General features: G+C 50.1%; 1 protein-coding gene across 4 annotated transcripts in view; it reads right to left on the bottom strand.

Moving 5' to 3' along the window:
* The window catches only part of DTX3 (deltex E3 ubiquitin ligase 3), a 150546-nt gene extending 139547 nt beyond the window's left edge, over positions 1-10999 (bottom strand). For 2 of the 4 annotated variants that reach the window (XM_063952333.1, XM_063952338.1), the window contains exon 1: positions 10578-10799. The gene's annotated coding sequence lies outside the window, so the exon portion shown is untranslated. The other 2 variants (XM_063952334.1, XM_063952337.1) reach the window with 2 other exon arrangements.
* Positions 11000-19297: the final 8298 nt, after the last annotated feature.

Consider the following 19297-nt stretch of genomic DNA (forward strand, 5'->3'; position numbering starts at 1 on the left):
TTTCTGGCTAACCTCTGTTTTTTTTGTTCTCATTTATTAATATCAATAGGCACAGTCATAGCCAGATTAAGATGTGGGCACAGGGGATCGCTGGGCTGCATTTTCTGCTATCCTGCGTTCAGGTAGTTGCCGCCTACAGGGGGAGTGTATTTTCACTGTGGAAGTGTGCGATCCTATGTGTATGCCGAGCTGCTAAAATTCTTTTTGTGCAATGTGTGTGCAACCCAGGACTTATCCTCCAGTGCGATAAAGGCAGGCTGATCGGGGGCCGGAGCTGACGTCAGACACCCTCCCTGAAAACGCTTGGGAACACCTGCGTTTTTCCAGACACTCCTTGTAAACACTCAGTTGCCACCAACAAAAGGCCTCTTCCTGTTAATCACCTTGCGAACGCCCAAGCGATCGGATTTATCGCACCATCCCGTCACTGACCGGCGATTCCTGTTGTTGTTGTCCGAGGCGCGTGCGCATTGCGGTGCATACGTATGCGCTGTTATGACCTTATCGCCGCTGTGCAAAAATGCACAGCAGCTATCAGATCTGAATTACCCCCAGTATGCAGTGCAGGCAGAGACATAGGAGTATCAGGTATTATGAGCTTCCAACAGAGGATAGATAGGTAGGGGGAGAGAGCTTTAAGTGATCCAGGCATCACAGATTCTCCTCCTCTCTGCCTGGGTGTCTGGGTCCTGTGTATCCTGCTATCTAATGAAAGCATTCCGGTATAGAGAGAGACACACACAGAGTCCTCCTGAGTCCTGTCCCAGTGTGTAAGTAGTACAGAGGCTGATACTATTGCATTTTTGCAAGATAAAGTATAGATTTTAAGTTAGGCAATATTAAATTATTAGTTCATATCTAATATACTCCATTGGTTTAAATTTAATATACACAATCCATACCTGCCAACATGGCCCATTCCAGGATGGACAAAATGCTCTCTACCTGGGCTTCCCTCTTACTGTAATTTATGATTGCAATCACCTCTTTTGAAATACCTTTCTTATCAAATAGTTCTAATAAAATATTTCAACACAGGTGACTGAAATATATATTAAGAGATAAGTCCAGGTAGAGAGCATTTTGTCCCTCCTGAAATAGATCATGTTGGGAGGTATGCACAACTTAATATACACCCCACTTGCCTCAGGGCCCCCCTGACTTATGTGCCTCAGCTCTCCCCCCCGGCCCTGGGCACAGTTATTTTCAAATAGTAAATAATTGCATTAAGGGCAGTCTGGCAGGTGCATAAAAGACCTTCAATCCAAGTGCCACTACTAACAGATTGATAGCTCCAATAATATGAGTGAAGGAGACTTATTTGAGTCTCGGCTCTCCAGATACCATTACAGGGCATCCCTAGCAGGAAAATAAAGTAAAAATCCTATTGGGTGCGCCTGGGTGCTGGTACCCTGGGAGATCTGCTCTCACCATCTTCTGTTCTCTCCTTCCTTGCCCTTTCCTCCAAATTTAATTTGGGACCCTCTGCGTGGTTTTACGATTTACAGCTTAAACATTGGATCGATAGCCTATCTACAGATACTGCATTATTGGGCCTACCCTCGGATCATGTACTGAGTAGACTGACCAACCCTACCTCCCGAGGTGCCATATCATATTGGTACTGTTTAGTATCTCCCCCTGACTTCACTGAAAAGTCCTCAGTCCAGCTTACCTGGGAAAGGGATCTCCATCGGACATTTAACATGAAACAATGGCAGGCTATTCATCTCTCCTCCTTCTCCCTCCCCAAGTGCACTAACCACACAGAGATGCACGTTAAATTGCTTAATAGGTTGTATCTGACTCCCACCAAATTACACAAAATGTGGCCTGCAACCTCCAAATTTTGCTGGCGTCTCTCCCATGCAGAAGGTACCCTTTACCATATTTTCTGGGATTGCCCAGTTAAACAGCCCTTCTGGACACATGTGTTTTCCCTCATTTATGAAGTTTTATTATCAGCTAGGGCCACCATTGCGCAGCACTGGAAGTCCTCCTCCCCTACCCCATTCCAGAAAGTTACGTCCAAAACCCAGTTCCATTTTGAAATGGAGACTAGAGATGTTTCATACTCTACTGCTCCCTCTTCTCCCCTCATGAAATGGAATCTGTGGCACTTGTATGTCTCAGATGGTAAGGGAGTTCAATACTTGGAATTTCTATAGTCAAAAAAGCTAGCCAACAGAATGTTGCATCGCCCATTCTGAGTAAGCTCACTTACTAAGGGCCTAATTCAGAACTGGTTGCTGCTGCAGCAGTGTACGCAGGCTGAAGCCCTGTGCTGTCTGCGCACGAGCAGCAGCCACACTGCGCGTGCGCACACAGCGAGATGCAACGGCATCTCACTTGTGCGATCGCCTCTGCCTGATTGACAGGCAGAGGGGGTGGCGGGGCGTTTCATCAGTGTTGCGGTGGCGTTTTCGAGGGGGGGGGGGGTGGACAATGCAGGCATGTCCGGACCGTTTGCAGGGCGGGCTGCGACGGCTGCATGATGTCACACGCAGCTGTTGCGGCCAAAATCATGGCGGGTAGCCGTCTGCCTCTGCAACTAGGCTGCGTAGGCAGAGAGCTATTCGGCAGGTGTGAAAGCACTATATAGTCCATATCAGTAGAAAACATAGTGCATATCGCACCGTGTGCAAACACCTTGCAATGCCGATGCGCGGTCCCGCGGGATCGGCATCGCAAAGAAAAATAGTGTGTGCAAGCAGGGTCGATATTAACTATATCGGAGGTTCATGCCTCCGGACACAATGTAGTTAATTATAGGCCGTCACACCGTGTCGCACCGGGTGTATGCGGCTTTAGATAAACATACAATTATTTTTTAAAGCAGCAAGCCCATGAAAAGTTCATCATAAATCACTGAGGCAGGCTATAAAAAGAGTCTTGTTATCCCATTTTTCTTTGCTTTTCTTAATCCTGCTATAGATGATTTTTCAATTCTGTGCAATCATGGACTACCATGGCAACTACAGTCACATGTCACATGATACAGTCAGGGCCGTCCTAACAGCACTGAAGGCTCTGGGCAAAGCAATGCATTGGGGCCCCTACCCACCCATTCAAGGGAATAAATAATTAAAAAAAAATCATAACTTACTCCAACTGTAGTCCTGCACCATCTCTCCACACAGTGAATGGCTGTCAGCACTCTGATTGGTCTATGGCTTCAGTTATTCACCAATCAGCAAGCTGACAGCCATTCGCTGTCTGACTGCAGGCTGGGAGGCATGTAGAGAATGCTGCCTGGTCTCATTGATTGTGTGTAATTCACAATCAGAGTGGCTGGGCAGCTTTACCTGTTTCCCAAGAAGCACCAGAGTAAACAGCCAGGGGGGTCGTTGCCCACTGGTCCAGCCAATCCTGCTGGAAGTCCCCTACGATCTTGGGGTCCTGAGCCCATAAGTTATGACATCTTCCCCCTACTTCTCCTTCACTCTGCCACCACATGGTAAGCAGAAAGATGTGAGCCTGTGGCAGCCAATCCTGTTTGCCATCCAGAGAGGTACAGTATTAAAAATGATGCGATCTTTAGAAGCATAGCTAAGAACAATGGCTATCAGATGCATGCTTAAAAGGTACTAAACTAGCTATTTAAAGAATTGATAACAAAAAAATCCAATAAAAAAACTACTTGCAATTGCTGCTTTAACTTTCAATTTAAGGGTAAAAAAATCATTGGATTTGCCATCATCTGATGGAATACGTTAAGTGGACATTTCCTGTATGGCCACTTTGGTTCGCCTCTTGTGGATAAAGCTTAAAACATAGCCAAAGATATCAGCAATGTTTTGGGCAGAGCTTTGCACTTTATCAAGCAATTTTATAAGTCAATGCAAATGGTTTAAATAGGTTTACCAGGTGCACAAATTAGGGACAGAAACAGCTGCATCAATTAATGATGTCACATATGCAAATATATAACGAGTCACCTCACCCCTCCTTTTTGGGAGAACAACATACCCTCAAACGGTACCTTTTTAATAGGTACAGTACCTTTTTTTATGGTCTGTACCGATTTTTGGTTCTCCAAACTTCCATTGAAAGTATAGGAAAAGGGATGTGACCATGCCGCCTTTACCCGTGGCCACGCCCCTTTTCTAATTTGTACCGATTTTTATGTGTAAAGTGTTGGAGAGTATGGAACAATGAAGAACCAGCACTCACTTGATGCACAGCCACAAAGGGTTTACTCAAAAGCACATCAGAACATAACTTTCATAAGCTTTCTTATCCAATTGCATCCCCTCTATATAGTCCACGCATATCCTCACTATTTTCTCTTTCTTCACTTTCCCATCCTCCGTCCTGACCCCAGTTCATCATTGCTGTATGACCATATCATACAGCTCACCAAGAACCTTTGCAATCTGGCGGACAACTATTCAATAGATAGCACCTTTCCTTGTGTATCAATGCCTATTTCCCTATAGATTGTAAGCTTGCGAGCAGGGCCTTCCTACCTCTATGACTGTCTGTTATTACCCAGTTTTGTTTTATCACTGTTGTTCCAATTGGAAAGCACAGCGGAATATGCTGCGCTATATAAGAAACTTAATAAATAAATAATAAGATGCGTCTGTTTCAACTGTAGAAAAATTTCATCAGGGACCCTTTGTGATTGAGTACTGGTTTTTCATTCTTTGAAGTATATGATTTATTATGGACATGTGCACCACTTTCATTTGCTCTGTGGCAGAGTGCAGCTTGCTATATAATATATATATATATATATATATATATATATATATATAGAGAGAGAGAGAGAGAGAGAGAGAGAGACACTCTGAGCACACAATTACATATGGGGTCATTCCGACCCGTTTGCACGCTGCAGTTTGTCGCATCGGTGCGAACGGGTCAGAACTGCGCATGTGTGGCGGATGCATTGCGCACACGGGTCGTTGCCTGGCGACAGCCATCGCCGGGCAGCACCTCCGCCAGCGGAAAGAGTGATCGCAGCGGCGATTGCAAGAAGACTGACAGGCGGGAGGCGTTCCGGGGCATCAACTTACTGTTTTCCAGGCGTGGTGAGGCGAACGCAGGCGTGTCCAGGTGTTTGGAGGGCGGATGTCTGACGTCAATTCCGGGACCTTCGTTGCTGGATCCGTCGCACAGGGTAAGTAAGTCTGACCCTGGTCTTGTTTTGCAGGAAACTTTTTTAGCATAGCAGGGCTGCACAAGCTATCGCAGCCCTGCTATGCTAAAATACTCTCCCCCAGAGGCGGCGTCAAGTTGATCGCACAAGCAGCAAAAAGTTGCTACGTGCGATCAACTCGGAATGAGGGCCATAGATTGGCACACAGTGCCAGAGAGACACAGCATTAGTGGTAAACAGCCTCTCAGCCACCAGGTAGCTCCCAACGTGGGGCCTAATTCAGACCTGATCGTAGCAGCAAATTTGTTAGCAGATGGGCAAAACCATGTGCACTGCAGGGGGGGGGGGCGGGCAGATATAACATGTGCAGAGAGAGTCAGATTCGGGTGGGTTATATTGTTTCTGTGCAGAGTAAATACTGACTGCTTTATTTTTACACTGCAATTGAGATTTCAGTTTGAACACACCCCACCCAAATCTAACTCTCTCTGCACATGTTATATCTGCCCCCCCTGCACTGCACATGGTTTTGCCCAACTGCTAACAGAATTCCTGCTGCGATCAACTCTGAATTAGGCCCATGATAAGCAAAAAGGTGAGAAACCAGCAGTAAATTGGAAACAGTTAAAATGAAGAAATGTTTGCAGATGTTACTTTTTAAACACAACTAAAAAGATCTGCATAGATTGCAAAACATTTCTTTGTTGATGGACCAAGAAATGCTCTGTGAGGCATAACAACTATTATACATACTACACAAAAAATAGTTGCAGTTTTGTATAAAAGCATTTAGTTGTGCAGCATTATTCATATACTTTATGGGGCTGATTTAGACATGATCGCTGGGCTGCAAAGTTTGCTGTCCTGCGTTTGGAGAGTCGCCGCCTCCAGGTGGAGTGTAAATTCGCCCTGCAAGTGTGCGATCCCATGTGTACACCGAGCTGCAAAAATCCACCATGTGCAGTCTCTGCGCAGGCCAGGACTTACTCCTACAGCGCGATGAGAACAGACTGATCGGGCCAGGAGCTGACGTCACATACCCTCCCTGAAAACGCTTGGACACGCCTGCATTTTTCCGGACACTCCCTGTAAACGGTCAGTTGCCACCCACAAACGGCCTCTTCCTGTCAATCACCTTGCGAACGCCCGTGCGTTCGGATTTTTTGCACCATCCCGTCGCTGGCCCGCGATTCCCGTTGTTGTTGACGACGCACATGCGCATTGCTGTGCATACACATGCGCAGTTATTACCTGATCGCCCGCTTTGCGAAAATGCACAGCGCGATCATGTCTGAATCAGCCCCCATAGCAATGGTTGGTTCTATATCGGAGGGGCTGAAGGGACCTTCTGACGTATTGAGGGGAGGAGCTACGTCACCAGGGGGAGGAGCTACGGGCGAACAGGGTACCCGAAAAGTACCCTCGCGGGCTCGCTTCGCTCGCCACGCTTCGGGCACGGTGGCTCGCTCCGCTCCGCTCACCACCTAATTACTAAAGGTAATAGTTGGTGGCGTGGATAGTAGAGGAACTATCCCGCTGGCCTAGCTCCTCCCCCTTGCGTCGTAACTCCTCCCCCTTACAGAAAAGGTCCCTTAGCCCACTTGATTCTAGCATCTACCCCATAGCAATGGTTCCCAAACTTTTCTGAATCACGGCGCCCTAGAGCATAAGATTTTATTTCACGGCACCCCTAGGCCAAAATAATTTCATGTTTACGCAGATGCAGAAATATACTTTGATACACAAATCTAAAAGCTGAGAATCACTTTATTTATTCCTGCTGATGCACAGGACTGTGGGCCTAATTCAGCATGGGACGTAGATGTGCGAAAAATCACAGATCTACAACCCGCTACACTGACATGCGGGGCGACACCCCCACAGGGCAAGTCCGGCCCGCATGCTGAGTTTTGACCCCGCAAACATGCGAGCGCATCATACAACAGTGATGCTCTCGCATGTTTAGGGTTGCTAGCTGCTAAGGCAGATGGCAACCCACCATCCTTTAGGTCACAGCGTCAAAATTACGACGCATCACCCCTCCCGCCCCATGAACGCATATGCCTGTCAATCAGGTAGAGGCGTTTGCACACGTGAGACGCAGTAGCATCGCACTGTGTGCGCGTGCGCAGTGCGGCTTCTGCACGTGCGCACACTCCAGAAAGATTCAGCATACGAATGCATTTGTGCCTGCATTCCATGCTGAATTAGGCCCTGCAAGACTAGTTCCATTCATATATTCAGGAGGGAAAAGTGTAGCAGGAATTTAATATAAGGGCATTCATGGGCATCCTGATGCTTTAACAGATAACGCATTAGGGCCTAATTCTAAGTAGCATGTAGAAGCATCTATTGGTGATTGTCCATGTGCAACTTTATGCAAACATACCTCCCAAATTTGTGAAGTCTCAAGGAGGGACACCTCGCGCGGCGGAGCCTAAAAAGGGGTGTGGTCTATTGAAAAGGGGGCATGGCCTCGCGTGGATGACGCTATCGTGGGCCACACCTCCAATTTTCGTCACAATGGGGGTATGGCCAGCGCTCTGTGAGCTGGCCATGCCCCCAGTCCCTCTGCCTCACTGGAATATTCACCGCTGCTCTGCTCTGAACTGAGCAGCGTGTGCTAGGGAGCCTCCCAACTGTCCTCCCCCTTCCCCCCCCACCGCGGGACACTGCGGCCCACGGGAGGGAAAGTGGGGCAGACCCAAAAAAAGGGACTGTCCCGCGAAAATCGGGACAGTTGGGAGGTATGTGCAAATGCCACTTCGAACACCTTCCCTCGTGTACATCTGTGTGTCCATATGTGCAATAACTGAGATGCCCATTATCAGCATCCGTGCACCCTGCAAAACTGATTAGTGCACCCTTATACACCACCATCAGTCACAATATCGAGAGCTGCAACAGCCCTATGGCACCCCAGTTTCTTCATATGACCATGGTCTCCTGTACCACCACGACACTCCCATATAACGCCCACTGAACGGACCATTTTTGCATGCACTTCTAGCCACCTCCCAGTCACCGCCCTATAACGCCCATCACTTTTCCACAACATTTCTGATACCGTTTCTCTAGATCCCAACAGTGCCTGTGTGTGTAAATTCTAAGTAACGCATGCACCATAGGAATTCTTAGAAATCTTCGCACATGCCCACTACATGAACATCGGCATTGCGTGTAGCCCTGACTAAGGCCCTAGGGTGTATATATTTGCATGATAATGTTAAAATAGAATATATATAATATATGAAGCCTAATATTTAGAACATAAGCCAGTTTGTATAATACAATACTTTATATGATCTACAAAGTGTATGGTGCATTTAAATTTTGCTGTGCTCATTTAAAATACACTACTATAAAAAAAAAAAAAAAAAAGGCACCATACACTATACCAGGCATTCCCAACCGCGGTCCTCAAGGCACACCAACAGTGCAGGTTTTAGTGATATCCAGGCTTCAGCACAGATGGTTAAATCAAAATAACTGAGGTACTAATTAAGTCACCTGTGTTCAAGCCTGGATATCACTAAAACCAGGACTGTTGGTGTGCCTTGAGGACCGAGGTTGGAAAACACTGCACTATACTAACAAATATATAGATACCGTGTTCACATGAAATAAGCTATTAATGCCAATAAATGTAAACATGAACTGCTGAGTTTATGTGTGATGTAATACTGCTAAGGCAAAACAAAAGAAACATCTATGACATCATCTCTGGACTATACCACAGCTAACATGCACTATTAACCAGTGGCCTGCATGCTGTGCTGTATACAGTACAGTTTACATCATTTATATATATATAGAGGAAAGGGATGGGGGCAGCGACCGATGGTGTCTATAAATAATTACAGGATATTTAAAAAAATATGTAAAATATAAACATTTATTTAAAATCTTATAACAGAACTTTTTCTAAAAATGGGATAAAAAAGCAAATGCACAATTATACAAGCAATAAAAGCAATAAAGTGCAAATAACGTATTAAAGTGCTTATCTGAGTCAGAGGTCAATTGGATGCCCAACGCGTTTCGTCATAAAAGACTTCATCAAGGGGTACCCCTTGATGAAGTCTTTAATTATTTATAGACACCATCGGTCGCTGCCCCCATCCCTTTCCTCTATAAACACAAATCAATTCGTGGGTTCACCATCCCGATTGTATTTGGGGGCTTAGCTGACGCCCACAAACAGGGAGTGTCTGATATAATTTAACTACTCTGTGGTTTTTAAGAAAGGACATTATTTCCATCTGTGGCGCAGTACTTTTCTCTGTTTTCACATTATATATATATATATATATATATATATATATATATATATATAATGTAAACTGTGCATGTATAGATAGATAGATAGATAGATAGATAGATAGATAGATAGATAGATTTATATACATACATACACATATGCTATTTAAATAGGTTGATATTTTCTTTTCTGACTTTTTATTTCTCAATCTTGGATTTTCTTTCAGTAGCCTTTAAGGAAACTTCTTAGCAACAGCTTGGTAATAAACCAGACTCAGAATGTATTTCTCCTCAGGGCTTGAGGCCATAGACACATATTATTAATGTAGATTATTTGTATTAGAAATTTGTTTAACCCACTAGTTTCCACAGAGATGAACAATGATTTTTACAGTTTCTCACCGCAAACCTAAAAATAATCCCCACAGGGCAGTATTGTGTTACAGTTATCTAGTTAATGATCAGAACATACCTACAAAGAAGACAAAAAGACATCTGAAGAAGAGGCTCTTCTAATGTATGAAAATAAGATATGTAAGCCAAGCTATGTATTACATCACCACTTCCATTCATACATATATATGAATTCAGTTTCGGAATGCATATTTAAAACTGACAACAAAAAAGTGCCAACTCACATATAAACACATATAAACAAACCATGTACACCTGCATATTGTTATTTGTCATTTCATAACCGTAGATACACATTAAAATATAATAAAATGGAGATTTATGTTTCACTCTCTATAGAACCCATGCAATAATATTCCTAAAATCATTATAAAACACATTATGCCCTCTAGTGTATATGCTGTAAATGAATGTACATGTATTATGTATGCACAAAGATAAACATATATGTAATGAGTATTCACAAGACACAAAGAGCATGGAGGGGGCAGATTTGCACTGAGACGAGGGACAGCAGTCGGCTGGAAATGGCTAATCTATAACGCACTGATCCATCAGCTGCCACTGCCAGCCCAGTCCACTGCCCACCGTGTCTCACCCTGTATGCATGGCACAGCAGCAATCCCCTGTATGTGTGCATGGCATGCTCTCCGTATTTCCTGTACACAGAAGCCATGGCAGGATAATGCCTGCTACCTACACCTCCCCTTCCTCTCCCACCCAGGCTACGGGCCGTTAGTGACAGTGCTGGTGTAATATGCCAATATATTATTATAGAATAATGATATGAGATACGCACCCGGATGCCGGCGTGAACGTCCCAGCTACCCAGGCCAGGCACGGTATAAGAGATGTGCCCTGCTGTAAGCAGCCGCTATGACGGGCATCTCCCATAGCACCCGTCCGTCATACCCTGGGCCTGTCGCTGGCAGAGCCACACACAGTGTCTATACTAATTCAGCCGTGACATGCAAAGCCCGTGTCAGGCGGGGATGATGATGTGCAGAACATGTCTGTAGGATTACATACCTCCCATCACAGCAGCAGCCATAATACAGCAGGTCACATGGGTGTTGCGTTGCAGGAATGGTCATAGCCATAGCAACAGCGAGGAGCTTGCAGGGGAGGGAGAACGATAAGGCTGTGCCCAGGAGAATGTAGCGGTATGTCAGGGCATGTTAGGAGGAAGGGAGCATGGGGACGGGGTGGGGGGGGGGGGGGGGGGGGGTGATAGATGAAGAGGGAGCTAGGTAGCAGCAAACAAAAGAGAGAGGAGAGACAAGGAAAGGGTAGATGAGGAAAAGTGGGGGATGTGGGGGTGCCCCTCCCCACACACAGTGTGCCTATTAATGTACAAGGCAGTGCAGGACAGGCCACATGGAATCTGGAAGTCGCAGGCAGAGGATCATGCTGCACGTCTTGTCCTCCTTCCTGGTGAACTTTAGTAGGGCTCAATTGGAACGGAGCAGCCGGAGGACACTCAGGAACCTTTCCAAGATAAGTATTATGTATCTTAATTCTATGTGCCTGCCTTCTGCTATGGTTCCCCTGTCTATTCTTTACTCTGTCCTGTTTGTCTTTGGTCTCTACTTCTTTTCACCCTGTACTGGTGAGTTCTCCCCAGGGCCTCCTTGTGCATCCCCCTCTCTCCTTGTTTTCCTTTATTTGATGCTCACTAGAGGGGAACAGATGTAAGGTCAGCACCGTCCACTAGTATAGTGAGGACATAAGGGGGAGAGGTCGACCCACGGCGTCCCCCTTGGTTACCGCTCGCATAAGCTAATAAGCTCCCCTTTAAATAAGAGTCTGACACATTTCTTTTGGATCGAATTACTGGCCACAGTTTATTTCCATTACCTTATTCCATGTTACCTTACAAGGTTGCAGGGCACGGACAGAAGTGGTGGGCAAGGCGCCAATGGGTCCCTGACCCCTCCTGATTACCTGGGGGCGTGCCCTGCCTACCCTGTAGGCACCGCGGCAACGCCCCTGGGGAACCAGCCCTCCTGGCGCATATCACGCTCGCCTGGCACGCAGCTCACTGGCCCAACCGTCCAAAGCTGGAGCCGAGCGTGTGCCCGTTCACCGAGGGTGAATCTGCCAACCTCGGCTGGCTCCCCCCGTTCGCCATGCCTTGCGCACCGCTTCTTCCCGCCGCCCGCTGACTGTGACATACATATTTCCTGCATTTCTTTTCCTTAACACGTTAAACATACAACCATATTATAACTTGCAACGACTTATACAATAAAACTCTGAACTGTAAGTATATGTACATATATACACTTTTTTTTTTTTTAGTGGGTGGGTGGGTCACGCTCTGAGCTCTGCCTTTCTCAGTGGCCGCCTCCTCCCCCCGCCTTCCTATTTAAGCCGCCCGCTGTCCGGCCGGCCCCCTCGCCTCCTACTGGCTACCAGCGCCTGTAGGTGTGAAAGAGGGGACGGGCACACCTGCCCGCCCCCCCTTTCCTTCGCGCCGCTGGCCCGCGGGCCACCTGCCGCCCCTCCCCCTTACCTCTCTCCGACGCCATCCCGGGCTCGGCGCCTTTGTTCACATAAGGGGGAGAGGTCGACCCACGGCGTCCCCCTTTGTTACCGCTCGCATAAGCTAATAAGCTCCCCTTTAAATAAGAGTCTGACACATTTCTTTTGGATCGAATTACTGGCCACAGTTTATTTCCATTACCTTATTCCATGTTACCTTACAAGGTTGCAGGGCACGGACAGAAGTGGTGGGCAAGGCGCCAATGGGTCCCTGACCCCTCCTGATTACCTGGGGGCGTGCCCTGCCTACCCTGTAGGCACTGCGGCAACGGCCCTGGGGAACCAGCCCTCCTGGCGCATATCACGCTCGCCTGGCACGCAGCTCACTGGCCCAACCGTCCAAAGCTGGAGCCGAGCGTGCACCCGTTCACCGAGGGTGAATCTGCCAACCTCGGCTGGCTCCCCCCGTTCGCCATGCCTTGCGCACCGCTTCTTCCCGCCACACGAGGATCTCGGCTGCCCCCCCGAGACCCGAAGCCCCCACCCTGCAACCAGCTACTGACCCCCGGCCTCCAGTGCTTCCTGAAGCGCATTATTGAAAAGGTCAATCCCAATGTCCGACAAATGGACCCCGTCGCTCCTATACACGCCCCCGATCTTTTGGCTGATGTCCTTATGCCGTATGACCCGTCCCCCTAGCGCTGCCACGCACTTGCCCACGGCCGCGTTGACCCTTTTCCTGGCCCTCTCCACTCCTGCCCCTTTCCATGCTTCGCGCCAAGCTAGCCTGGGAATGATGTTAGACCATATTAGCTCTACGCCCGGCCATCGCTCGTTTACCCATGCTAGATCGGCCCGTATTGTCCTGATCAAGTCTAGGGATTTCATGTCGCCCAAATCGTTACCCCCCAGGTGTAATACTATGGTGTCAGGGCTGCTTGTCGCATCTTCCCCGGATAACAAGGTGCCCCTCAAGCCGTGCCACCTCATCCCTCTCTGCCCGAACCAGCGTACATTCCCCTTCTTCTCCGCTAGCCCCAACTGCTTTCCATACGACCTCCCGGCGGCCCGTGCTGCCGCCCAGTGAACGTATAAGTGACCGACGATCCATATCTGCCTCGCCTCCTTTTTTTCTTGCGGATGGGGCTGTGTGGGAGAGGGGGGGGGGATATGATAGTTAGATGTTTTCTGTTTCGTCGTTGAGGGGTCTAATGTAGCGCCTGTAGCTGTTGGACCCCCACCTGCCTAATGCTTTGATCTCTTCGATCACGCACCCTTCGTTAGCGGCTGACGTGGCCGCCCCTATTCTAAACGAGTGTGTCCCGAACCTCTCCGCCTGCCAGCCAAGTGCTCCTACGCATCTCTTCAACACTGCTGCGAACTGGTACCTAGTGAGCGCCGCCCCGTCCTTGTGTACCAGAAAATTCTCCCCTCCTGCCGGCCTTGTTATCCTAAAGGCTTCGACCGCCCTTACCGGGCAGACCGTAGCGTCGGCGTGCCTGCGTAGCTGCACCCATTTTCCCTTTCCGTTCTGGTCTGTCTTTGATCGGCGTATTTTACACAATACTGTGTCCTCCGCTACGGTAACGCTACTGCGCTGCAGCCCCGTTTCCCTTGCTGTTTTGGACTGCGCTACCAACTCACTAACCCTGAATGCCCCCCTAAAAGCCATAATAAAAGCCGTTGTAAACAACCTCGCCTCGCTCTGGTCGCGGCAGACGCTTGGGACCGCTTCTATCAGTTTCCTCAGCCTTTCGATTGTGATTGGTTCTCTAGCGTCTGGTTTCTTAACCTCCGCCCTTGCCCAGCCCTTCATTATCGTGCGTACTACGAAACTCTTCGTCTCGTCCCTTTTGCCTGCCAGTTTCTGAAAAAAGGATACCCCTGCTAGTATCGTGTTTGCTCTGGCCCTGGAAGTCTGCTCCCTTCTGAGCTTGTCCAAGAACGCCAACAATTGTTGCTGTAGAGGCTTGGATTCAATATCCCCCGCCCCCTGGAACTGCCGCCATTTTCTCCATGCGGCCTTGTAGGCCTTCCAGGTCTTTGGTGCCAGGGACCGCTCCACCAAGTTGTCTAGTTCTGATCGACTATCTGCCAGAGATAGGAGGGGCATGTTAAACCTACTTCGCTTGCTCCCGGCGCTGCGGCCCTAAAAACTTCCCATTTCTGCCTGGACAATGCGTCCGCTATTACGTTCTTCTCCCCTGGCACGTGTCTAGCTTTGAATGTTATGTTGTGGTGCAAACATGCTGCCACCAACCTCCTAAGCAACCTGACCACCGGCGGCGATGATGCCCGCTGGTTGTTCACGGCTTGCACCACCCCCATGTTGTCGCACCAGAATTGGATCTGCCTGTTTGCCAGCACTTTACCCCATATATCAACTGCCACGACTATTGGGAACAACTCCAATGCCGCTAAGTTCTTGGTGATCCCCGCGGTCTCCCATTCTGGTGGCCATCGCTGGGCGCTCCATTCGCCCTGCAAGTATGCCCCAAACCCCGTAGCTCCTGCTGCGTCTGTAAATAACTGCAGCGCACGGTTTGACGCTACTTCCTTGGGCCAGATTTGCACACCGTTGAAATGTAGGAGGAACTCCTCCCACACCCGCAGGTCCTCCCTAAGCTCCCTGGTGATACGTATGAAGTGGTGCTTTGCTGCCATGCCCGCTGTGGCTTGTTACAGCCGCCTCTTGAAGATTCTGCCCATTGGAATCACCCTGCAAGCAAAATTTAGGCTCCCCAGTAAAGACTGCAACTGCCCCAACGTGACCTTCTTGGCCTTTGCGCAGTCGCTCACTTCCCTGACCAACTTTACCACCTTCTCTGTTGGGAGTCTGCACTCCTGCCTAACCGTGTCGATTTCTATGCCTAAATAGGATATAACCTCCGTCGGACCTTCGGTTTTCTCCGCCGCGATGGGTACGCTGAATTCTTCCAGCATACCCTGTAGCTCGCGTAAAAGGTGGCTGCACTGCTCCGACTCTGGTGGGCCCGCCACCAAGAAATCATCTAGATAATGCACTATGGCCCTTGACCCAGCGCGTTCCTGCAAACACCATTGCATAAACGAACTAAATGCCTCGAAGAAAGCGCATGAAATGGCGCAACCCATTGGCAGGCATTTGTCCACAAAGAAAACCCCGTCAAAACTTAAACCCATCAGCCTGAAGCTCTCTGGGTGCAAGGGAAGCAGTCTGAAAGCCGACTCGATGTCTAGCTATACCATGAGAGCTTCTCACCATCTTGACCGCTTGGTCAAAGGATTGATACTGCACTGAACATTGCTCTTTGTCCAGTGCGTCATTTACTGACCCTCCCTCGGGCTAAGACAGGTGCTGAATGAGCCTGAACTTCCCCGGTGCCTTTTTTGGGACCAATCCCAAAGGTGACACTATCAAATCCTGTAATGGTGGGGCTGCGAATGGCCCCGCCATTCTACCTAACTCTAGCTCCTTTGCGATCTTCTCACGTACCACCCCCGGTTGCTCCTTGACGGATTTCAGGTTTCTTATTTTTTCTGTGGGCGGGACCTCTCTTATTATCGGTATCCTAAAGCCCTCCCTAAAACCGTCCCGCAGCAATTTGGCTTCCTGCTGCTTGGGATACCTGGCTAGCCACCCCAGGATCCTGCTTAAATTCACTGGGCTAACCGCTTTTCCCAGCCCCTGCTGCCGCGGGTAGCTTTCTTGGGTGATTAGCCCTCTTCCTATAGCAATCCTTTGCGGCATGACTTGCGTTGCAAAAGGAACATGCGTGCTTGAACTTGCACTGCGTGCGGGTGCACTGTGATTCGTTAAACGCCCAGCATTTGAGGTCATGTTTCTGCGTGCTAGGCCTCCCTGCGCCGGCTGCTTGTGCCGGTGCAGCCTTCTCCGCTATACCTATTGCTAATGCCTTGAGCCACGCGTCGAGGTCCCTAACTCCGAAGTCGATGGGCTTACCGCCCTCTGCCTTCGCTCTGAATCTCTCGTCGTACCTCAGCCAGACTGATCCCCCTTGCTCCTTGTACACGGAGTATATAAAATCCGTATATTTTAACATGCTCATCGCTACCTCGGGGAACGCTTCTATGTAACAGCCGGAGTAGGCGAACATTCCGCTCAGCCAGTTCTCAATAGTCTTGTAGCTATCGGCTTGTGTACCCCCTTTCGGTTTTGCCTTTTCCTTGTCGCTCAAGCCCTTCTCTGTCAATGAACATATATCCACAAAAACCCCTTTTTCAATCTCCTTTCTGGTTTGTTTTGGCAGGTGGCCTGCCACTGCGCTAAACTCGCAACCCACTGCGGACCCTGTCTGCAAAAATTTCTTAGCCGTTTCCTGCTGCACCTGCCCCATCCGTTCCCTAACCGCATCTGTCCCCGGTGTAAGCCCTTTCTTTTTCTTACAAGTCGCTCTGGCTAACTTTAGCTGCTCCCTCAACACTCTGCATGATTCGTCCTCGTCTGAATCCGTTGCGCTATCCCCCTGCTCCCTCGCCTGACCTGCTCCGCCCTTACCAACCACCCCCGTGAACTTAACCATAACATTACTAACATTTTGCGATATATCTGGGGACACCATAACATTGCACAAACTGTTCATATCGACATTGGTCTCACCCGTCCCGTGTGAGGATTCCCTCGCTGGACCGTCCGCGCTGGTCATTGCGCCGGACGCTGCCTTCGGTGTGGCGGCCACTTGGACCGTGTTGACTGCTGGGGCATCGCTGGCCGTAGCGTAGCCCGTGACGCTCTCTCCGCGATGGAATTCCGCGCCTCCTGACCGCTGCGTGTATGTCCGCTGCTGCTCCCGTGGCGTGATGGTACCGTGGACCGCCGTATTGCTCCCGTGCGTTGATCTTGCTGGCGTGGTGAAGACTTGCAAGTTCCTGTGCACTGCCTCCCTGTCGCCTTGTCTTGCCGGCGTGCCATGCTGGCTGCTGTGCTGCGCTGATCGCTGCCCTCCTCCCATCAACTGATAACGCTGCTCTTGCCTGTCTTCTCTCCTGCTGCAGCTGCACCCTCGACAGCCGTGATGTGATGTATGCCGCCGGCGGTGATGCGTGTCCGCTGTAACTCCTGACCGGTGATGACCTGCGTGCTGCGAAATGGTGGCTGTGCTGATGTCGGGAGCTGGGCGGTGGCGAATGGTAACGCGGGGATCTCCGGCCATAAGATGACTCCCTGCTTCCATGCCCTTTGTAATGCCTCTCCCTGCTGTGACGGTGTCCGGTGTACTGCCGCCCCCCGCCCAGTTGCCCCACCGCCGGAAGCTGTGACATCTCCTTGAACAGCTGGGTGGAAGCCTGCTGCACCCAAGCATCCCGGCCGCCTGATGATGGCCCGCCCTCGTATCCTGCTTCTCCTTTCTCCCATCTACGGGCTGGGGTTTGCGGTTGTATGGCGGGTGAAATGGGGTTGGCGTTGCTCAAAACTTTGCCCTAAACCTTCCGCCCCTCCCCCCCGGAGTCAGGTCCGTCTGACTCCGCTGCCGCGGGGATATCTTCATAAATAGGCGGCAGGTCACTCACCCCGTATTGCTGCTCGCTGGTGATCGCTGCTGCCGGCTGCTTCTTCCTCTTCGCAGCCCTGGCTGCAGGATTGGAGCTGCTTTTTCTTCTCTTCTGCTCATGCAGCCGTCCTCTTCCTTTCCTGCCGCCAGGGGGAGCTCCTGCCTCATTATCCCTGTGCTGCTGCTGCTGCTGACGTGCTCCTTCCCTCCCTGCAGGGTTAAAGTGCAAACCTGCGCTGTCCTCGGTCTCCTCCCTGAACCTGTGGGGTATGCTCCTCCTTCTGACCCCCCTCTCTGCTGGCCCCTCCATGCTGCTTTCCTTTTGCTATTTTGCAGGGGAGGCAATGTGGCTTGTGCCGCTGCCCTGCGGTGCTGATCTTGCTGGTGGCCTTGTCCGCCGAAATGCGCCCCTTTTCCGCCCCCCCCCCCCCCCCCGCCCCCCCCGCGCTGCACCCAGCCTCCGGAGCCGCCGCGCGACCGGAAGTGACCGGGAGTCGCTTCCGCGGCCTGTGCCCGACGTATCTCCGCCCCCCCGCTGCTTCCTCTTAATCGGACCCGCCGAGCCGCGTGCCGCGCTCACCCGCGAGCGACCTCTGCCTCCTGCTCGTCGGATGCTGGTGCCCTCCGTGGATCTTCTCCTCGCTGGCCGCCGCTGCTGCCGTCCGTAGAGCTGCCGCTGCTGCCGTCCGCTGCTGCCTCACGCTCTGAGCTCTGCCCTTCTCAGTGGCCGCCTCCTCCCCCTGCCTTCCTATTTAAGCTGCCCGCTGTCCGGCCGGCCCCCTCGCCTCCTACTGGCTACCAGCGCCTGTAGGTGTGAAAGAGGGGACGGGCACACCTGCCCGCCCCCCCTTTCCTTCGCGCCGCTGGCCTGCGGGCCACCTGCCGCCCCTCCCCCTTACCCCTCTCCGGCGCCATCCCGGGCTCGGCGCCTTTGTTCACATTCATGCAGGTATTTCTCTTCTTATGGTTAGGGATTGTTGTTACTTCTAGGGATGCTGACCGGTAAATAAGTAATGTAAAACCTTAATCCATTGGGCACTCCTTCCTTAAGTGAGGCATTGCAGAGTTACTGTGCTCTGCAGTCAGGCACAGGGGATGTTACACATCAGTTTCTGCAGTGTAGTGGCTATCATGTTCCCCTAACACACAAGTTTCTGCCCAGTTCAAAACAGGCCAGAGACAAACTTCCGTGGCTAATTCTAAATCTGATTGCACAGGACAAAGCGTTCCAGCTGCCGCATGGAAGTTTCAGCACACCATTTGTCTCTTCCCTCATAAAATCACTGCTCTCAAAGCTATAGCACATTGCTCTCCCCCTTCCTAATAGCTGAGGACAGGTTTTGCACACCCCTCCTTGACCTTTGGTTGTATCACCCCTTCCCCAGCAGTTTGGTGGTTCCCTTTCTTTCATGATCTGCCTACCCCCTCCCTCGATGGTGATCATTCCGAGTTGTTCGCTCGTTGCCGATTTTCGCTATATTGCGATTAGTTGCTTACTGCGCATGCGCAAGGTTCCCAGAGCGCATGCGCTTAGTTATTTTAC

The sequence above is a fragment of the Pseudophryne corroboree genome, chromosome 2, assembly GCF_028390025.1.
Source record: "Pseudophryne corroboree isolate aPseCor3 chromosome 2, aPseCor3.hap2, whole genome shotgun sequence".
Taxonomy (NCBI): Eukaryota; Metazoa; Chordata; class Amphibia; order Anura; family Myobatrachidae; genus Pseudophryne; species Pseudophryne corroboree.